Source organism: Pristiophorus japonicus, chromosome 10 (genome assembly GCF_044704955.1).
Source record: "Pristiophorus japonicus isolate sPriJap1 chromosome 10, sPriJap1.hap1, whole genome shotgun sequence".
In the NCBI taxonomy this organism is placed as follows: domain Eukaryota; kingdom Metazoa; phylum Chordata; class Chondrichthyes; family Pristiophoridae; genus Pristiophorus; species Pristiophorus japonicus.
In genome coordinates, this window is record NC_091986.1 from 192,023,176 (window position 1) to 192,039,134 (window position 15,959).

A 15,959-nucleotide genomic window follows, 5' to 3' on the forward strand; every position below is an offset into this window, starting at 1 on the left:
TGGAGGGTGAGGGTTGGAGATCATGGCGGGGAGGGAGTCGGAGATCGCGGGGTGGTACAGGGGTAAGCTTGTTGGGCCTGGAGGAAACATTCCTGCTCCTTCCGGCCCACAAGCAGTGCTGTAAATGCATTTACCTTACGGATCCAGCCCTTCTCGCCTCCTTTGACCTGCCGGGATTCCCGACTCCTGGGAAATCTGGCCGACATTAGCTAACAATAAAAAGGAAACATTTGCTGACAACAAAACTGCCTCGGGCAAATTTCAAAAATCGCACAACACATGCGCAGCTTGGAAGACGGTGAAGAGGCGCATGCGTCCTGCGATTTTTGCCTCAGGCAGCTTCTTCCAAGCCGTGCGTGCGTCCTTCGAAAATTTCGTAAAGCCGCTGAAGGCGGACATGCGCAGAACGGGTGACTAGGCAACAGAATCCATTACCACAAGGGGACAGGTACAGCAGGGTCAAGCACAGCATTCAAAACACCTATGCAAACACCAAAGCCCTATGCATTTGCAACAAGATTTCCTTACTCTTATACTCCAACCCCCTTGTAATAAAGGACAACATGCCATTTGCCTTCATTATTGCCTACTGTACCTTTATATTAGCTGTCATGTATGTAACACCACTGTATTACTGTACACACTCAAGCTGGATGCACACCTTAACCACAAGGGGTGAACTTGTGGGAGACTGCGCATATCTGATCATCCAGGTATATAAAGGGAGGTCCCATGCAGGGTCATCACTTTTGGAGTCCTGTGAATAAAGAGCAGGTCACGGAGTGACCTTGTCCCCAGAATGTGCCTCGTGTGGTTTCATACTGTAAAGTAAGGACTTTACACTAGCTCTCCAGTGCAATGTTGGCTGTCACACACAATGGGTTAGTGAATCGGCTGCCGCTCTGGATTGTCCCGGGCAATGGTCCCGCACTGTTGGGGAGGAGTTGGTTAGCCGAGATGAACAGGAAATGGGGGGATGTTCACGCAATGTCGTCTGTGGAGCGCAGTTCGTGCTCTCAAGTCCTACAACAAGTCGATACACTATTCCAACCCGGCGTCGGGACTTTGAAAGGCACTAAAGTAGTGATACACATCACCCCGGACGCCAGACTAGTGCACCACAAAGCCAGAGCAGTGCCGTATGTAATGCAGGAAAAAATTGAGAGCGAATTGGACCGGCTGTTGAGAGCGGGCATCATCTCGCCTGTTGAATTCAGCGACTCGGCGAACTCTATTGTTCCCGTCCTAAAAGCGGATGGCTCTGACTGGATCTGTGGTGACTACAAGGCCACCATCAATCGGGCGTCCCTACAAGATTAATACCCGCTCCCGAGAGCAGAGGACCTCTTCGCCACGCTGGCAGGCGGCAAGCTGTTCACCAAGTTGGACCTCACTTCAGCCTATATGACCCAGGAACTGGCCGACGAATCTAAACTACTGACCACCATCACCACACTCGAGAGCTGTTCGTTTATAACAGGTGCCCGTTCGGCCGCTGATCGAATGCCATGATTTTTCAATGAAACATGGAAAGCCTGCTCAAATCCATTCCTGGAACGATCGTATTCCAGGACGACATCCTCATCACGGGTCGAGACACCGAGGAACACCTCCACAACCTGGAGGAGGTGCTACACCGACTGGACCGGGTAGGCCTGCGACTCAAGAAGTTTAAATATGTGTTCTTAGATCCTGAGGTTCAGTTTCTGGGCAGGAGGGTTGCTGCAGATGGGATTCAGCCCACCGAATCCAAAACAGAGGTGATTCGACGAGCACCCAGGCCCTGCAACACATCGGAGTTGTGTTCATTCCTAGGACTGTTGAACTATTTCGGGAACTTTCTGCCAAACTTGAGCACATTTTTGGAGCAGGTACACTTGCTCCTGCATAAGGGTTGTGATTGGTTTTGGGGGGACTGTCAAGAACGGGCTTTTGATCGGGCGCGAAACCTACTTTGTTCAAACAAGTTGTTGACTCTGTACGACCCCTGTAAAAAATTGGTTCTGACATATGATGCATCGTCCTAAGGTGCGTGCTGCAGCAGGGCAATGCTGAGGGTCAACTACAAGGTGTGGCTTATGCCTCCAGGTCACTCTCTCAAACAGAACGGGGATATGGGATGGTCGAGAAGGAAGCGCTCGCATGTGTCTATGGTGTAAAAAAAAATGCATCAGTACCTCTTTGGTCGGAAGTTTGAATTAGTGACGGACCACAAACCATTAACATCAGCTCGCATACAGCAATGGGCTCTCACGCTGGTTGCTTATGACTATTCCATCCGGCACTGGCCCGGCACAGAAAATTGTGCAGACGCGCCCAGCAGGCTTCCACTTGCCATCACTGAGGGGGCAGCAGAGCAAAGTGCTGAGATGGTCATGGCTGTCGATGCCTTTGACAGCGCAGGCTCCCCCATCACAGCCCACCAGATCAAAATCTGGACAAACAGAGATCCCCTCCTATCCCTGATTAAGAAATATGTCCTGACTGGGGATTGGGCGCCCGCACACGGAGCATGCTCTGAGGAGGTCAGACCGTTCCACAGGCGGATGAGTGAGCTCTCCATCCAAGCCGACTGCCTACTATGGGGCAGCCGGATAGTTATGCCCCAGAAGAGCAGGGAGGCATTCATCAGGAAACTCCACAGCGAGCACCCAGGCATTGTGCTGATGAAGGCCATTGCCCAGTCACACGTTTGGTGGCCTGGAATCGATTCAGACCTGGAACACTGTGTTCGCAGGTGCACGATGTGTGCCCAGCTGGGTAATTCCCCCAGGGAGGCCCCGCTCAGCCCGTGGCCCTGGCCCACCAGGCCATGGTCACGTATTCACGTAGACTATGCAGGCCCGTTCATGGGTAAGATGTTCCTTATTGTGGTAGATGCGTACTCGAAATGGTTCGAGTGCATCATTCTGAATTCATGCATGACATCCAGCACTTTGGAAAGCCTACGTGCAATCTTTGCAACCCATGGCTTGCCGGACATCCTGGTCAGTGATAATGGCCCATGTTTCACAAGCTACGAATTTCGGGAGTTTATGTCGGGCAATGACATCAACCACGTCAGAACAGCGCCGTTCAAGCTGGCCTCCAATGGCCAGGCGGAACGTGCGGTCCAAATTATTAAGCAAGGTATGCTCAGGATTCAAGGACCCTCCCTACAATACTGCCTATCGTGCCTCCTGTTGGCCTATAGATCCCAGCGCATTTACTCACGGGGGTCCTGCCCACAGAGCTACTAATGAAACGGACACTCAAAACTCGGTTGTCCTTCATTCACCCAGTCCTGACCGACATAGTTGAGGGCAAGCGCCAGTCCCAAAATGAATACCATGACCGTAATTTGAGGGGGGGGGGGGGATGTATAGAAATAAATGATCCTGTATTCGTCCTCAATCACGCCATGGAGCCCAAATGGCTTGAGGGTACTGTAATTGACAAAGAGGGGAATAGGGTCATCGTGGTAAAACTCAACAATGGTCAGATATGCCGGAAGCATCTGGACCAAGTAAAAAAAAGATTTAGCAATGACATGGAGGAACTTGAAGAAGACCATGAGATGGAGCTCACAACACTGCCAGTGAACGAGCAACAAGAACAATCAGAAGAATGCACAGTCCCTGCAGTCAGCCCGGACAGGTTGGAATCACCACAGGTGACAGACACTCACGTCAGTGTCCAACAACCAGAGCCCCAACTGCGGCGCTCCACGAGGGAGCATAGACCACCTGAAAGACTAAACCTATGATCCTAATAAGGGTGGGGGGAGGTGATGTCATGTATGTAACCACAATGTAACACCACTGTATTACTGTATACACTCAACCTAGATGCACACCTTGACCACGGGGTGAACTTGTGGGAGACTGCGCATACCTGATCATCCAGGTATATAAAGGGAGGTCCCACGCAGGGTCATCACTTTTGGAGTCCTGTGAATAAAGAGCAGGTCACAGAGTGACCTTGTCCCCAGAATGTGCCTCGTGTGGTTTCATACTGTAGAGTAAGGACTTTACACTAGCTTTCTGTATTTCTTGCACAAGGACATCCAAATTTTTCTGAACACTAACATTTAAAAGTTTCTCACTGTTTAAAAAATAATCTGTTTTTCTATCCTTCCTACCAAAGTGAATAACCTCGCATTTCCCTACATTATACTCCTTTTGCCACTTACTGCCCACTCACTTAGTGTATCTATAATCCTTTGCAGAAGCTTTGTGTTCGACTCACAGTTTGCTGTTCCACCTAGCTTTGTATTGTCAGCAAACTTGAATACATTACACTCAGCCCCTTCATCTAGGTCATTTAATGTAGATTGTAAATAGCTGAGGCCATAGCACTGATCCTTGCGGCACCCCACTAGTTATAGCCTGAAAACCTGAAAAAGGCCCGTTTATCTCTACTCTCTGTTTTCTGTCCATTAAAAAAATCCTCTATCCATGCTAATACATTACCTCCAATCCCATGATCCCTTATCTTGTGTAATAAGATGTGGCACCTTATCGAATGCCTTTATGAAATCCAAATATACTACATCCGTTGGTTCCCCTTTATCTACCCTGCTAGTTACATCCTCAAAAAACTCGAATAAATTGTCAAACACGATTTCTCTTTCATAAAAACATGTTGACTCTGCTTAATCATGTTTTGATTTTCTAAGTACCCTGATACCATTTCCATAACAATGGATTCCAGCATTTTCCTGATGACTGATGTCAGGCTAACTGGCCTGTAGTTCCCTGTTTTCTCTTTCCCACCTTTCTTGAATAGCAGTATTACATTTGCTACCTTCCAATCTGCTGGGACAGTTCAAGAATCTGGGAAATTTTAAAAGATCAAAATCTTTTGAAAGATCAAAATTTGAAAGATCAAAATGAGGATGTAACTAGCAGAGTGGACAAGGAAGAACCAGTGGATGTGGTGTATTGGGACTTTCAAAAGGCTTTTGACATGTGGGAAGAATGTTCCCGATGTTGGGGAAGTCCAGAACCAGGGGACACAGTCTTAGGATAAGGGGCAGGCCATTTAGGACTGAGATGAGGAGAAACTTCTTCACTCAGAGAGTTGTTAACCTGTGGAATTCCCTGCTGCAGAGAGTTGTTGATGCCAGTTCATTGGATATATTCAAGAGGGAGTTAGATGTGGCCCTTACAGCTAAAGGGATCAAGGGGTATGGAGAGAAAACGGGAAAGGGGTACTGAGGTGAATGATCAGCCATGATCTTATTGAAAGGTGGTGCAGGCTCGAAGGGACGAATGGCCTACTCCTGCAACTATTTTCTATGTTTCTATGTTTCTATGTTTCTATGAAAAGGTCCCGCACAAGAGATTGTTGTGCAAAGTCAAAACACATGGTATTGGGGGTAATATACTGACGTGAATAGGGAACCGGTTGACAAACAGGAAGCAGAGCGTCGGGTTAAACGGGTCATAGAAACATAGAAAATAGGTTCAGGAGTAGGCCATTCAGCCCTTCGAGCCTGCACCGCCATTCAATGAGTTCATGGCTGAACATGCAACTTCAGTACCCCATTCCTGCTTTCTCGCCATACCCCTTGATCCCCCTAGAGTAAGGACTACATTTAACTCCTTTTTGAATATATTTAGTGAATTGACCTCAACAACTTTCTGTGGTAGAGAATTCCACAGGTTTACCACTCTCTGGGTGAAGAAGTTTCTCCTCATCTTGGTTCTAAATGGCTTACCCTTTATCCTTAGACTTTGACCCCTGGTTCTGGACTTCCCCAACATTGGGAACATTCTTCCTGCATCTAACCTGTCTAAACCTGTTAAAATTTTAAACGTTTCTATGAGATCCCCTCTCATTCTTCTGAATTCCAGTGAATACAAGCCCAGTTGATCCAGTCTTTCTTGATATGTCAGTCCCGCCATCCCGGGAATCAGTCTGGTGAACCTTCGCTGCACTCTCTCAATAGCAAGAATGTCCTTCCTCAAGTTAGGAGACCAAAACTGTACACAATACTCCAGGTGTGGCCTCACCAAGGCCCTGTACAACTGTAGTAACACCTCCCTGCCCCTGTACTCAAATCCCCTCGCTATGAAGGCCAACATGCCATTTGCTTTCTTAACCGCCTGCTGTACCTGCATGCCAACCTTCAATGACTGATGTACCATGACACCCAGGTCTCATTGCACCTCCCCTTTTCCTAATCTGTCACCACCAAAGTGGATAACCTCACATTCATCTGCCATGCATTTGCTCACTCACCTAACCTATCCAAGTCACTCTGCAGCCTCATAGCATCCTCCTCGCAGCTCACACTGCCACCCAACTTAGTGTCATCCGCAAATTTGGAGATACTACATTTAATCCCCTCGTCTAAATCACTAATGTACAATGTAAACAGCTGGGACCCCAGCACAGACCCCACTAGTCACTGCCTGCCATTCTGAAAAGTACCCATTTACTCCTACTCTTTGCTTCCTATCTGCCAACCAGTTCCCAATCCCATGTGCTTTAACATTGCACATTAATCTCTTGTGTGGGACCTTGTCGAAAGCCTTCTGAAAGTCCAAATACACCACATCAACTGGTTCTCCCTTGTCCACTCTACTGGAAACATCCTCAAAAAATTCCAGAAGATCTGTTAAGCATGATTTCCCTTTCACAAATCCATGCTGACTTGGACCTATCATGTCACCTCTTTCCAAATTCCATCATTTTACCCACTACCGATGTCAGGCTGACTGGTCTATAATTCCCTGTTTTCTCTCTCCCTCCTTTTTTAAAAAGTGGGGTTACATTGGCTACCCTCCACTCCATAAGAACTGATCCAGAGTCTATAGAATGTTGGAAAATGACTGTCAATGCATCCGCTATTTCCAAGGCCACCTCCTTAAGTACTCTGGGATGCAGTCCATCAGGCCCTGGGGATTTATTGGCCTTCAATCCCATTAATTTCCCCAACACAATTTCCCAACTAATAAAGATTTCCCTCAGTTCCTCCTTCTTACTAGACTCTCTGACCCCTTTTATATCCGGAAGGTTGCTTGTGTCCTCCTTAGTGAATACCGAACCAAAATACTTGACTTCCCCTGATTCTGACTGCAGGGGACCTACGCTTGTCGTTACTAACCTTTTTTTCTTTACTTATCTATAGAAGCTTTTGCAGTCCGTCTTAATGTTTCCTGCAAGCTTCCTCTCGTACTCTATTTTCCCTGCCCTAATCAAACCCTTTGTCCTCCTCTGCTGAGTTCTAAATTTCTCCCAGTCCCCGGGTTTGCTGCTATTTCTGGCCAATTTTTATGCCATTTCCTTGGCTTTAATACTATCCCTGATTTCCCTTGATAGCCACGGTTGAGCCACCTTCCCTTTTTTATTTTTACGCCAGACATGGATGTACAATTGTTGTAGTTCATCCATGCGGTCTCTAAAATGTCTGCCATTACCCATCCACTGTCAACCCCTTAAGTATCATTCGCCAATCTATCCTAGCCAACTCACGCCTCATACCTTCAAAGTTAGCCTTCTTTAAGTTCTGGACCATGGTCTCTGAATTAACTGTTTCATTCTCCATCCTAATGTAAAATTCCACCATATTATGGTCACTCTTTCCCAAGGGGCCTTGCACAACGAGATTTCTAATTAATCCTCTCTCATTACACAACACCCAGTCAAAGATGGCCTCCACCCTAGTTGGTTCCTTGACATATTGGTCTTGAAAACCATCCCTTATGCACTCCAGGAAATCCTCCTCCACTGTATTGCTTCCAGTTTGGTTAGCCCAATCTATATGCATATTAAAGTCACCCATGATAACTGCTGTACCTTTATTGCATGCACCCCTAATTTCCTGTTTGATGCCCTCCCCAACATCACTACTACTGTTTGGAGGTCTGTACACAACTCCCACTAATGTTTTTTTGCCCTTTGGTATTCTGCAGCTCTACCCATATAGATTCCACATTATCCAAGCTAATGTCCTTCCTAAATATTGCATTAATCTCCTCTTTAACCAGCAATGCTATCCCACCTCCTTTTCCTTTCTGTCTATCCTTCCTGAATGTTGAATACCCTTGGATGTTGAGTTCTCAGCCCTGATCATCCTGGAGCCACGTCTCTGTAATCCCAATCACATCATATCTGTTAACGTCTATTTGCACAGTTAATTCATCCACCTTATTACGGATACTCCTTGCATTAAGACACAAAGCCTTCAGGCTTGTTTTTTTAACACCCTTTGTCCTTTTCAGAATGGCAGGCAGTGACTAGTGGAGTGCCGCAGGGCTCAGTGCTGGGACCCCAGCTCTTTACAATATACATTAACGATTTGGATGAAGGAATAGAGTGTAATATCTCCAAGTTTGCAGATGACACTAAACTGGGTGGTGGTGTGAGCTGTGTGGAGGATGCTAAGAGACTGCAGGGTGACTTGGACTGGTTAGGTGAGTGGGCAAATGCATGGCAGATGCAGCATAACGTGGATAAATGTGAGGTTATCCATTTTGGGGGCAAAAACACGAAGACAGAATATTATCTGAATGGCGGCTAACTAGGAAAAGGGACCTGGGTGTCATGGTTCATCAGTCACTGAAAGTGGACTCGCAGTTACAGCAGGCGGTGAAGAAGGCAAATGGTATGTTGGCCTTCATAGCTAGGGGATTTGAATATAGAAGCAGGGAGGAAAACATAAGAACAGAAGAATTAGGAACAGGAGTAGGCCATCTAGCCCCTCGAGCCTGCTCCGCCATTCAATAAGATCATGTTTGATCTGGCGGTGGACTCAGCTCCACTTACCCGCTCGCTCCCCGTAACCCTTAATTCCCTTATTGGTTAAAAATCTATCTATCTTTGACTTGAATACATTCAATGAGCTAGCCTCAACTACTTCCTTGGACAGAGAATTCCACAGATTCACAACCCTCTGGGAGAAGAAATTCCTTCTCAACTCGGTTTTAAATTGGCTGCCCCATATTTTGAGGCTGTGCCCCCTCGTTCTAGTCTCCCCGACCAGTGGAAACAACCTCTCTGCCTCTATCTTGTCTATCCCTTTCATTATTTTAAATGTTTCTATAAGATCCCCCCTCATCCTTCTGAACTCCAACGAGTAAGGACCCAGTCTACTCAATCTATCATCATAAGGTAACCCCCTCATCTGCGGTCTTACTGCAGTTGTACAGGGCCTTAGTGAGGCCTCACCTGGAATATTGTGTTCAGTTTTGGTCTCCTAGTCTGAGGAAGGACGTTCTTGCTATTGAGGGAGTGCAGCGAAGGTTCACCAGACTGATTCCAGGGATGGCTGGGCTGTCATATGAGGAGGGACTGGATCAACTGGGCCTTTATTCACTGGACTTTAGAAGGATGAGAGGGAATTTCATAGAAACATATAAGATTTTGACGGGACTGGACAGGTTAGATGCGGGAAGAATGTTTCCGATGTTGGGGAAGTCCAGAACCAGGGAACATAGTCTAAGGATAAGGGGTAGGCCATTTAGGACTGAGATGAGGAGAAACTTCTTCACTCAGAGAGTTGTTAACCTGTGGAATTCCCTGCCACAGAGAGTTGTTGATGCCAGTTCACTGGATATATTCAAGAGGGAGTTAGATATGGCTCTTATGGTTAAGGAGATCAAGGGGTATGGAGAGATAGCAGGAATGGGGTACTGAAAGAATGATCAGCCATGATCTTTTTGAATGGCGGTGCAGGCTCGAAGGGCCGAATGGCCTCTCCTGCACCTATTTTCTATGTTTCTATGTTTCTAATGCATCCACTATCTCTGCAGCCACCTCTTTTAGAACCATAGGATGTAGGCCATCAGGTCCGTGGGATTTGTCGGATATTAGTCCCATTAGTTTCTCAAGTACTTTTTCTCTACTTAAATTAATTGAATTAAGTTCCTCTCCTTCATTAAACCCTTGGTTCCCCACCATTTTAGGTATGCTTTTTACATCTTCTACTCTAAAGACCAATACAAAATATTTGTTTAAAGTTTCTGCCATTTCCTTATTCCTCATAATAATTTCTCCTGCCTCAGTCTCTAAGGGACCAATGTTTACTTTTGCTGCTCTCTTCCTTTTTACATATTTGTAGAAACTCTTACAATTTGTTTTTATAATCCTTGCTAGTTTTCTCTCATTCTATTTTTTCCCTTTTTAACAATTTTTTGGTCATCCGTTGCTGGTTTCTGAAACTGGCCCAGTCCTCAGGCTTATACTATTCTTCACAACATTATAAGCTTCTTCTTTCAATCAATGCTATCCTTATCTTCTTTAGTTAGCCACGGATGGATCACTTTTCCTGTGGAGTTTTTGTCTCTGAATGGAATGTATTTTCGTTGAGAATTATTAAATATTTCTTTAAATGCTAGCCACTGCTTATCTACTGCCATATCTTTTAATCTATTTTTGCAATCTACCTTAGCCAACTCGCCCTTCATACCTCTGTAATTTTGCTTTATTTATGTTTAAGACTCTAGTTTCGGACTTAGGCAAGTCACTCTCAAACGTAATGTGAAATTCTATCGTATTATGATCACTCTGCCCCAGAGGATTCTTTACTACTAGATTACTAATTAACCCTGTCTCATTACTTAGAATGTGGTAGTGATAGGGGATTCTATAATTAAGGGGATAGGTAGCGTCCTCTGCAGCCAAGAACGAAAATCCTGAAGATTGTGTTGCCTACCCGGTACCAGGATAAGGGATATCACATGATGACTGGAGAGGAGCTTGGAAAGGGAGGGAGTAAATCCAGTTGTCGTGGTCCATGTTGGAACAAACGACACAGTAGGAACAGGGAGGCAGTCCTGCTGAAAGAGTATCAGGAGTTAGGCACTAAATTAAAAACGGGACCTCGAGGGTAATAATCTCTGGATTATTGCCCGAGCCATGTGCAAATTGGCATAGAAGCAGACAGATTAGGAGAATTAATACATGGCTAAAGGGCTGGTGTGGGAAAAGGGATTCCTTTTCATGGGACACTGGCACCAGGAAGGAGCTGTACCAATGGGACGAGCTCCACCTGAACTGGGTCCTAGCGGAAAGGGTAAATAGGGAGGTGGCAAAAGCTTTAAACTAGTAAGATGGGGGGAGGGATCTATAAGAAATGTAACCAGTAATATAAACAAAACTGGAAAAGAAAGCATAGGAAAGAATAAAGTAAAGGAGGACATTGATGACAAGGGAATAGAGTTATAGAACAAGAATCTACAAAGCTGGTTAAACATAAAGTGAGAGGAAAGCCTATTGAAAATGAGTTAAACTGTCTGTACAACAATGCACACAGTATCCAAAATAAAATAGGGGAGTTGGAGGCAATCATGCATCGCGAGGAACCGGACATAATAGGGATTACTGAGAGGTGGCTACAGAAATATTAGGATTGGGAATTAAACATATTTAGAAAAGATAGAGAGGGAAAAAGGGGATGTGGAGTAGCTGTACTTATTAGGGATAACATAATGGCAGTAGAAAAAAGTGATGCAGCTAACAGCAAGACAAAAATAGAATCCACATGGATAGAGATAAAAGATAATAAAGGATCAATCACACTAATAGATGTCGTCTACAGACCACCGAATAGTGGAAGGGAGGTGAAGGAAGAAATATGCAGACAAATTATGGAAATTGGTAAAAAACATAGAACAACAACAATGTGTATTTCAACTACCCCGATATTAATTGGACAGAAGAGATAGATAAAGGTGTCATATATTCCTTATGACCTCACAACCTACGCAGACTCCAAGATGGCTATTAATTCAGGAATTTGTCAAGTGACCTGTCACCTGATGCCTTTATTGATATTTACAGCAATGGCTGCATTAACACAGTAGTCCACTAGGTAGTCCACTCAATGGAACTATATTACACTTCTCCTTCCTTAATGAAGAAGAAATTATAACAACATAATCATCATACATAACTTGCATGGTTATACATAATAAAAGATATGGACTTATTTTGCCATATTTACAAATCAAACTTAACCACAGGTTTTCTGTTTTGAAGCAGATATCTTCGCTCTCGAACAGAACTTTCCAAACATAGTGTTGAACTTAGTCTTTCTCGGCTGATCCTGAGGAGAATTTGTCTCCAAAGGATGCCCTTGATCTACATTTGAACACTCTACAACTTCAGACTATTTGTCTGTCTGACTTGGACTCAGATGTAAATTCTGACTTTCTCTTGGCCTCATTTCTAGTACATTTGATGTAGGATAAACTACTGGTACTTTACTTGTAAAATGACTATCTGATGAGTCACAAATAATCGAATCATTCCAACTTTCAACTCCTTCCACATCTGTCAGTAAAATATCAATGTGAACAAACCTAACCTGTCCATTATCAAACATCTTGACCAAATATGTGCGAGGACCACATACCTTCACCACTCTTCTTGGTAACCACTTTAACCATTTATGGTGATGGTTCTTCACTCTCACCTTCTGGTTTAATTTCACACTTCTCTCTCTTATTCTACCCCTATCATGATTCTCTTTCTGTCTTTATTGTTTTTCTTCAACAGACTGTGCCAAGTTTGGCTTTAACAATGAGAACCTAGTTTGTGTGTCCTTTGAGAAACAACTCTGCTGGTGTTCTACCAGTAGTTGTATGAGGAGTATTATGAAATATAATTAGAAAATTAGACAATTTGTGGTCCAACAGCAACTGTCGTTTCTTTGGATTTGGATCTAACATTTCTTTGATGACGGCATGTTTTACAATTTGTACTGTGCGCTCTGCTGCACAATTTGAAGCAGGCTGGTGTGGTGGAACCTTGGTATGTTTTACACCATTTTTGCTCGTGAACTGTGTAAATTCTTCTGAACAAAATTGTGGTCCATTATCAGAAACAATTTCTTCTGGGAGGCCAAATAAAGAAAATAATCTTCGCAAAATATCTAATGTTTTATCTGTTGTTATTTTCCGCATTGGAAACACCTCTACCAACTTCGAATGGCTATCAATCACAATGAACAATTGTTGTCCTTCTAGCTCAGCAAAATCAATATGTAACCTTTGCCATACCCTGGGAGGCCATTTCTATGGTACTGATGGCAGTTTCTCGCTTACCAATTGACATCTTGTACACTGACTAACGATGTACTCTATATCTTTATCTAGACCTGGGCACCATAAGTAACTGTGTGCAAAACTCTTGGTCAAGCACATTCCCAGTTGCTGGTCATGAAGATCTCCGAATAATTTGGACCTGAATTTATTTGGTATAACTACCCTTGCACACCACATGATACAATCTTTATCCACTGATAATTCATCCCTACGAATGAAGAATGGATGAATATCTTTCTCTGATACCTGGTTTGGCCACCCATTTGCTATGTCGTCTCTGGGGATTTTTACTTATAGCCTTGAAGGTTGGTTTAGTCTTCAGTCGGCATGCCTTCGCAAGATGCACAATTTTGCTGCAGAAGAAACTCTCTGCCTTCATATATGGACAACATTGAGCAATGTGTTGTCCCAGACACCGATAGCACGACTTCAATGCTCTGTTAGCTTGGCCAGTTGCTGAGGCTTTGGGGCCCAAACTTTCCTATTTCTTTTAACCAGCAGGCAATTCACCTTGATTGTCTGATGACTGGAAATGGCTCGAAATTCTCGGGAATATTGGTCGGCCATATTTATTGACATAGCTGTCTGACAAGCTAAATCAAAAGTCAAGTTAAGGTGTCAATAACTTTCTTCTGATTGCTTCATTTTTCATCCCACAAACAAAGCTGTCACGCAATGCTCGGTCCTGAAAGTTTCCGAAATGACAGTGAATGGATAGCTTTTTTAAAACTACAATGTACTCACTGATACTCTCATCGTGGAATTGATCTCGTGTTCCAAAATGATAACTTTCAGCAATTTCCAGGGGCTCAGGACTGTCATCTTCATAGGCAGTTCCTGGAACCGAGGATGACTTGCTTCCACGTCAAAAAGTTCACAGGTGTTTCAATAAAGGACCTAAAATTCCAGGTCCCGAACTAAATCTTGAAGGGTGGAAGATGCCTGTGTGTGGATTTTTTTAACGTGGTGGCCGTTGAACTTCAGCCAGCACACGGGCTTGACAGAGCTAGGTCTTGGTCCCGTGGCAAGGGTTACCCAAGACGACTGGAGACCAGCTCTGCTGCACAGACCTAGCATGCACACATATCACAGTGTAGGCTGGCCCGTGCTGCCCCTGGGCCCTCGGCTCTTCTGAGCCCCGAACTCGCTCCTCTCCTGGGCCCCGATCGCATCCCTCTACAATCTCTCGCAGTTCCTTCGCCCCGACCTCGACGCTCCTGCTGTACCTGCCCGTGCTCCAATCAACGACCTGGATCTTGGTGACGTCCCTCTTCACTGCCGTTGCTCTCCTGCTCCAGCACATGCTGGTCCCGGAGCGGTATGCCGCCACACTGCTCCTTCCACTCCCCGGCATTTGGTGGTTATCTAGTCTGTCCATCTGATCGGTAGGGCTCCTTCATCCTTATGATGATAGATTGAGTAGACTGGGTCTTTACTCGTTGGAGTTCAGAAGGATGAGGGGTGATCTTATAGAAACATTTAAAATAATGAAAGGGATGGACAAGATAGAGGCGGAGAGGTTGTTTCCACTGGTCGGGGAGACTAGAACTAGGGGGCACAGCCTCAAAATACGGGGCAGCCAATTTAAAACCGAGTTGAGAAGGAAGTTCTTCTCCCAGAGGGTTGTGAATCTGTGGAATTCTCTGCCCAAGGAAGCAGTTGAGGCTGGCTCATTGAATGTATTCAAGTCACAGATAGATAGATTTTTAACCAATAAGGGAATTAAGGGTTACGGGGAGCGGGCGGGTAAGTGGAGCTGAGTCCACCGCCAGATCAAACATGATCTTATTGAATGGCGGAGCAGGCTCGAGGGGCTAGATGGCCTACTCCTGTTCCTAATTCTTATGTTCTTATATTATTCATCGTGTCCTTTGTGGACATGTGATGCCCTCAGCAGTGCTTTCCATAGCTTTCTGGTCTGTGTTAAATTAATAAACTGTTAAATTAATCCTGGTATCTGAGACTCGGTGATGTCACTTCCGGTTCCAGGTGGACCCCATTTCCGAGTTGGGGTCACCGATGATGACATTTCCGGAACTATGTCACTTCTGGGTTGTGTGTGTGTCTGTGTGTGTGTGTGTGTGTGTGTGTGTGTGCTCCATGGCTTTCTGGGAAATAGTTAACCAACAATCACACTGAGAGTGCAGCTGGAGTCCTAGTGCAGGAGTAACTGTCAACGTCTTCGACTGCAGATGCCTGATTGCCCGCAGACTTACTTGTCGCTTCTTCCCGTATGACGTAGCTCCTGGTTCTGTACCGCCAATGCAGTATTCGAGTCCCAGTTTGAGTTGCGGTCCGTATTGGGGAAGAAAAGCAAGGCTCAGCTCTTTGTGATGTTCCATCCTTCCATCCTGTGGTGGAGTACTCGTTTCTGGTGAGGGCGATGAGGCGAGCAAAGTAGCAAGAGAGAGAGCCACCCAAAACGGCTCTCTGATATACCCCACCAATCAGGACTGTAGTGCTGTTCAAATTTGCTTAGAATCTCCGTAAGTGATGTGACCTTTGGCTTGATGGGAAGAAGCAAATTTTTCATGATTTCATTCACCTCGGGGCCTACTTCAGTCAAGAAAATAGTCTATTTTCTTTCTAACACCACCTGGTTACGATTTTCATCGGGGACTTCGATGATACTATTCGTGGTGAAAAGCATTTCTAGCCGCTCCACATATGCTCCGAAAGTCTCACGGTTGTGATGGAGTTCACCCTAGCGCCCTATTATTCCCATAGGCATGGCTATCTGGGCTCTGGTAGTTCAGCCAAGTGTGCTTGTGATTTACCTTGGATTTTTAGCTATCCTGCAAACAAAGGACCTCTCTAATCTCTCTGTTTGGCTGGAATCATCCACCAACAAAAATTTCAGCTCGGGAATCCAGAAATCTTATCCTTCATCGACCTGTCACCTGACGCCTTTTTAGATATTTACAG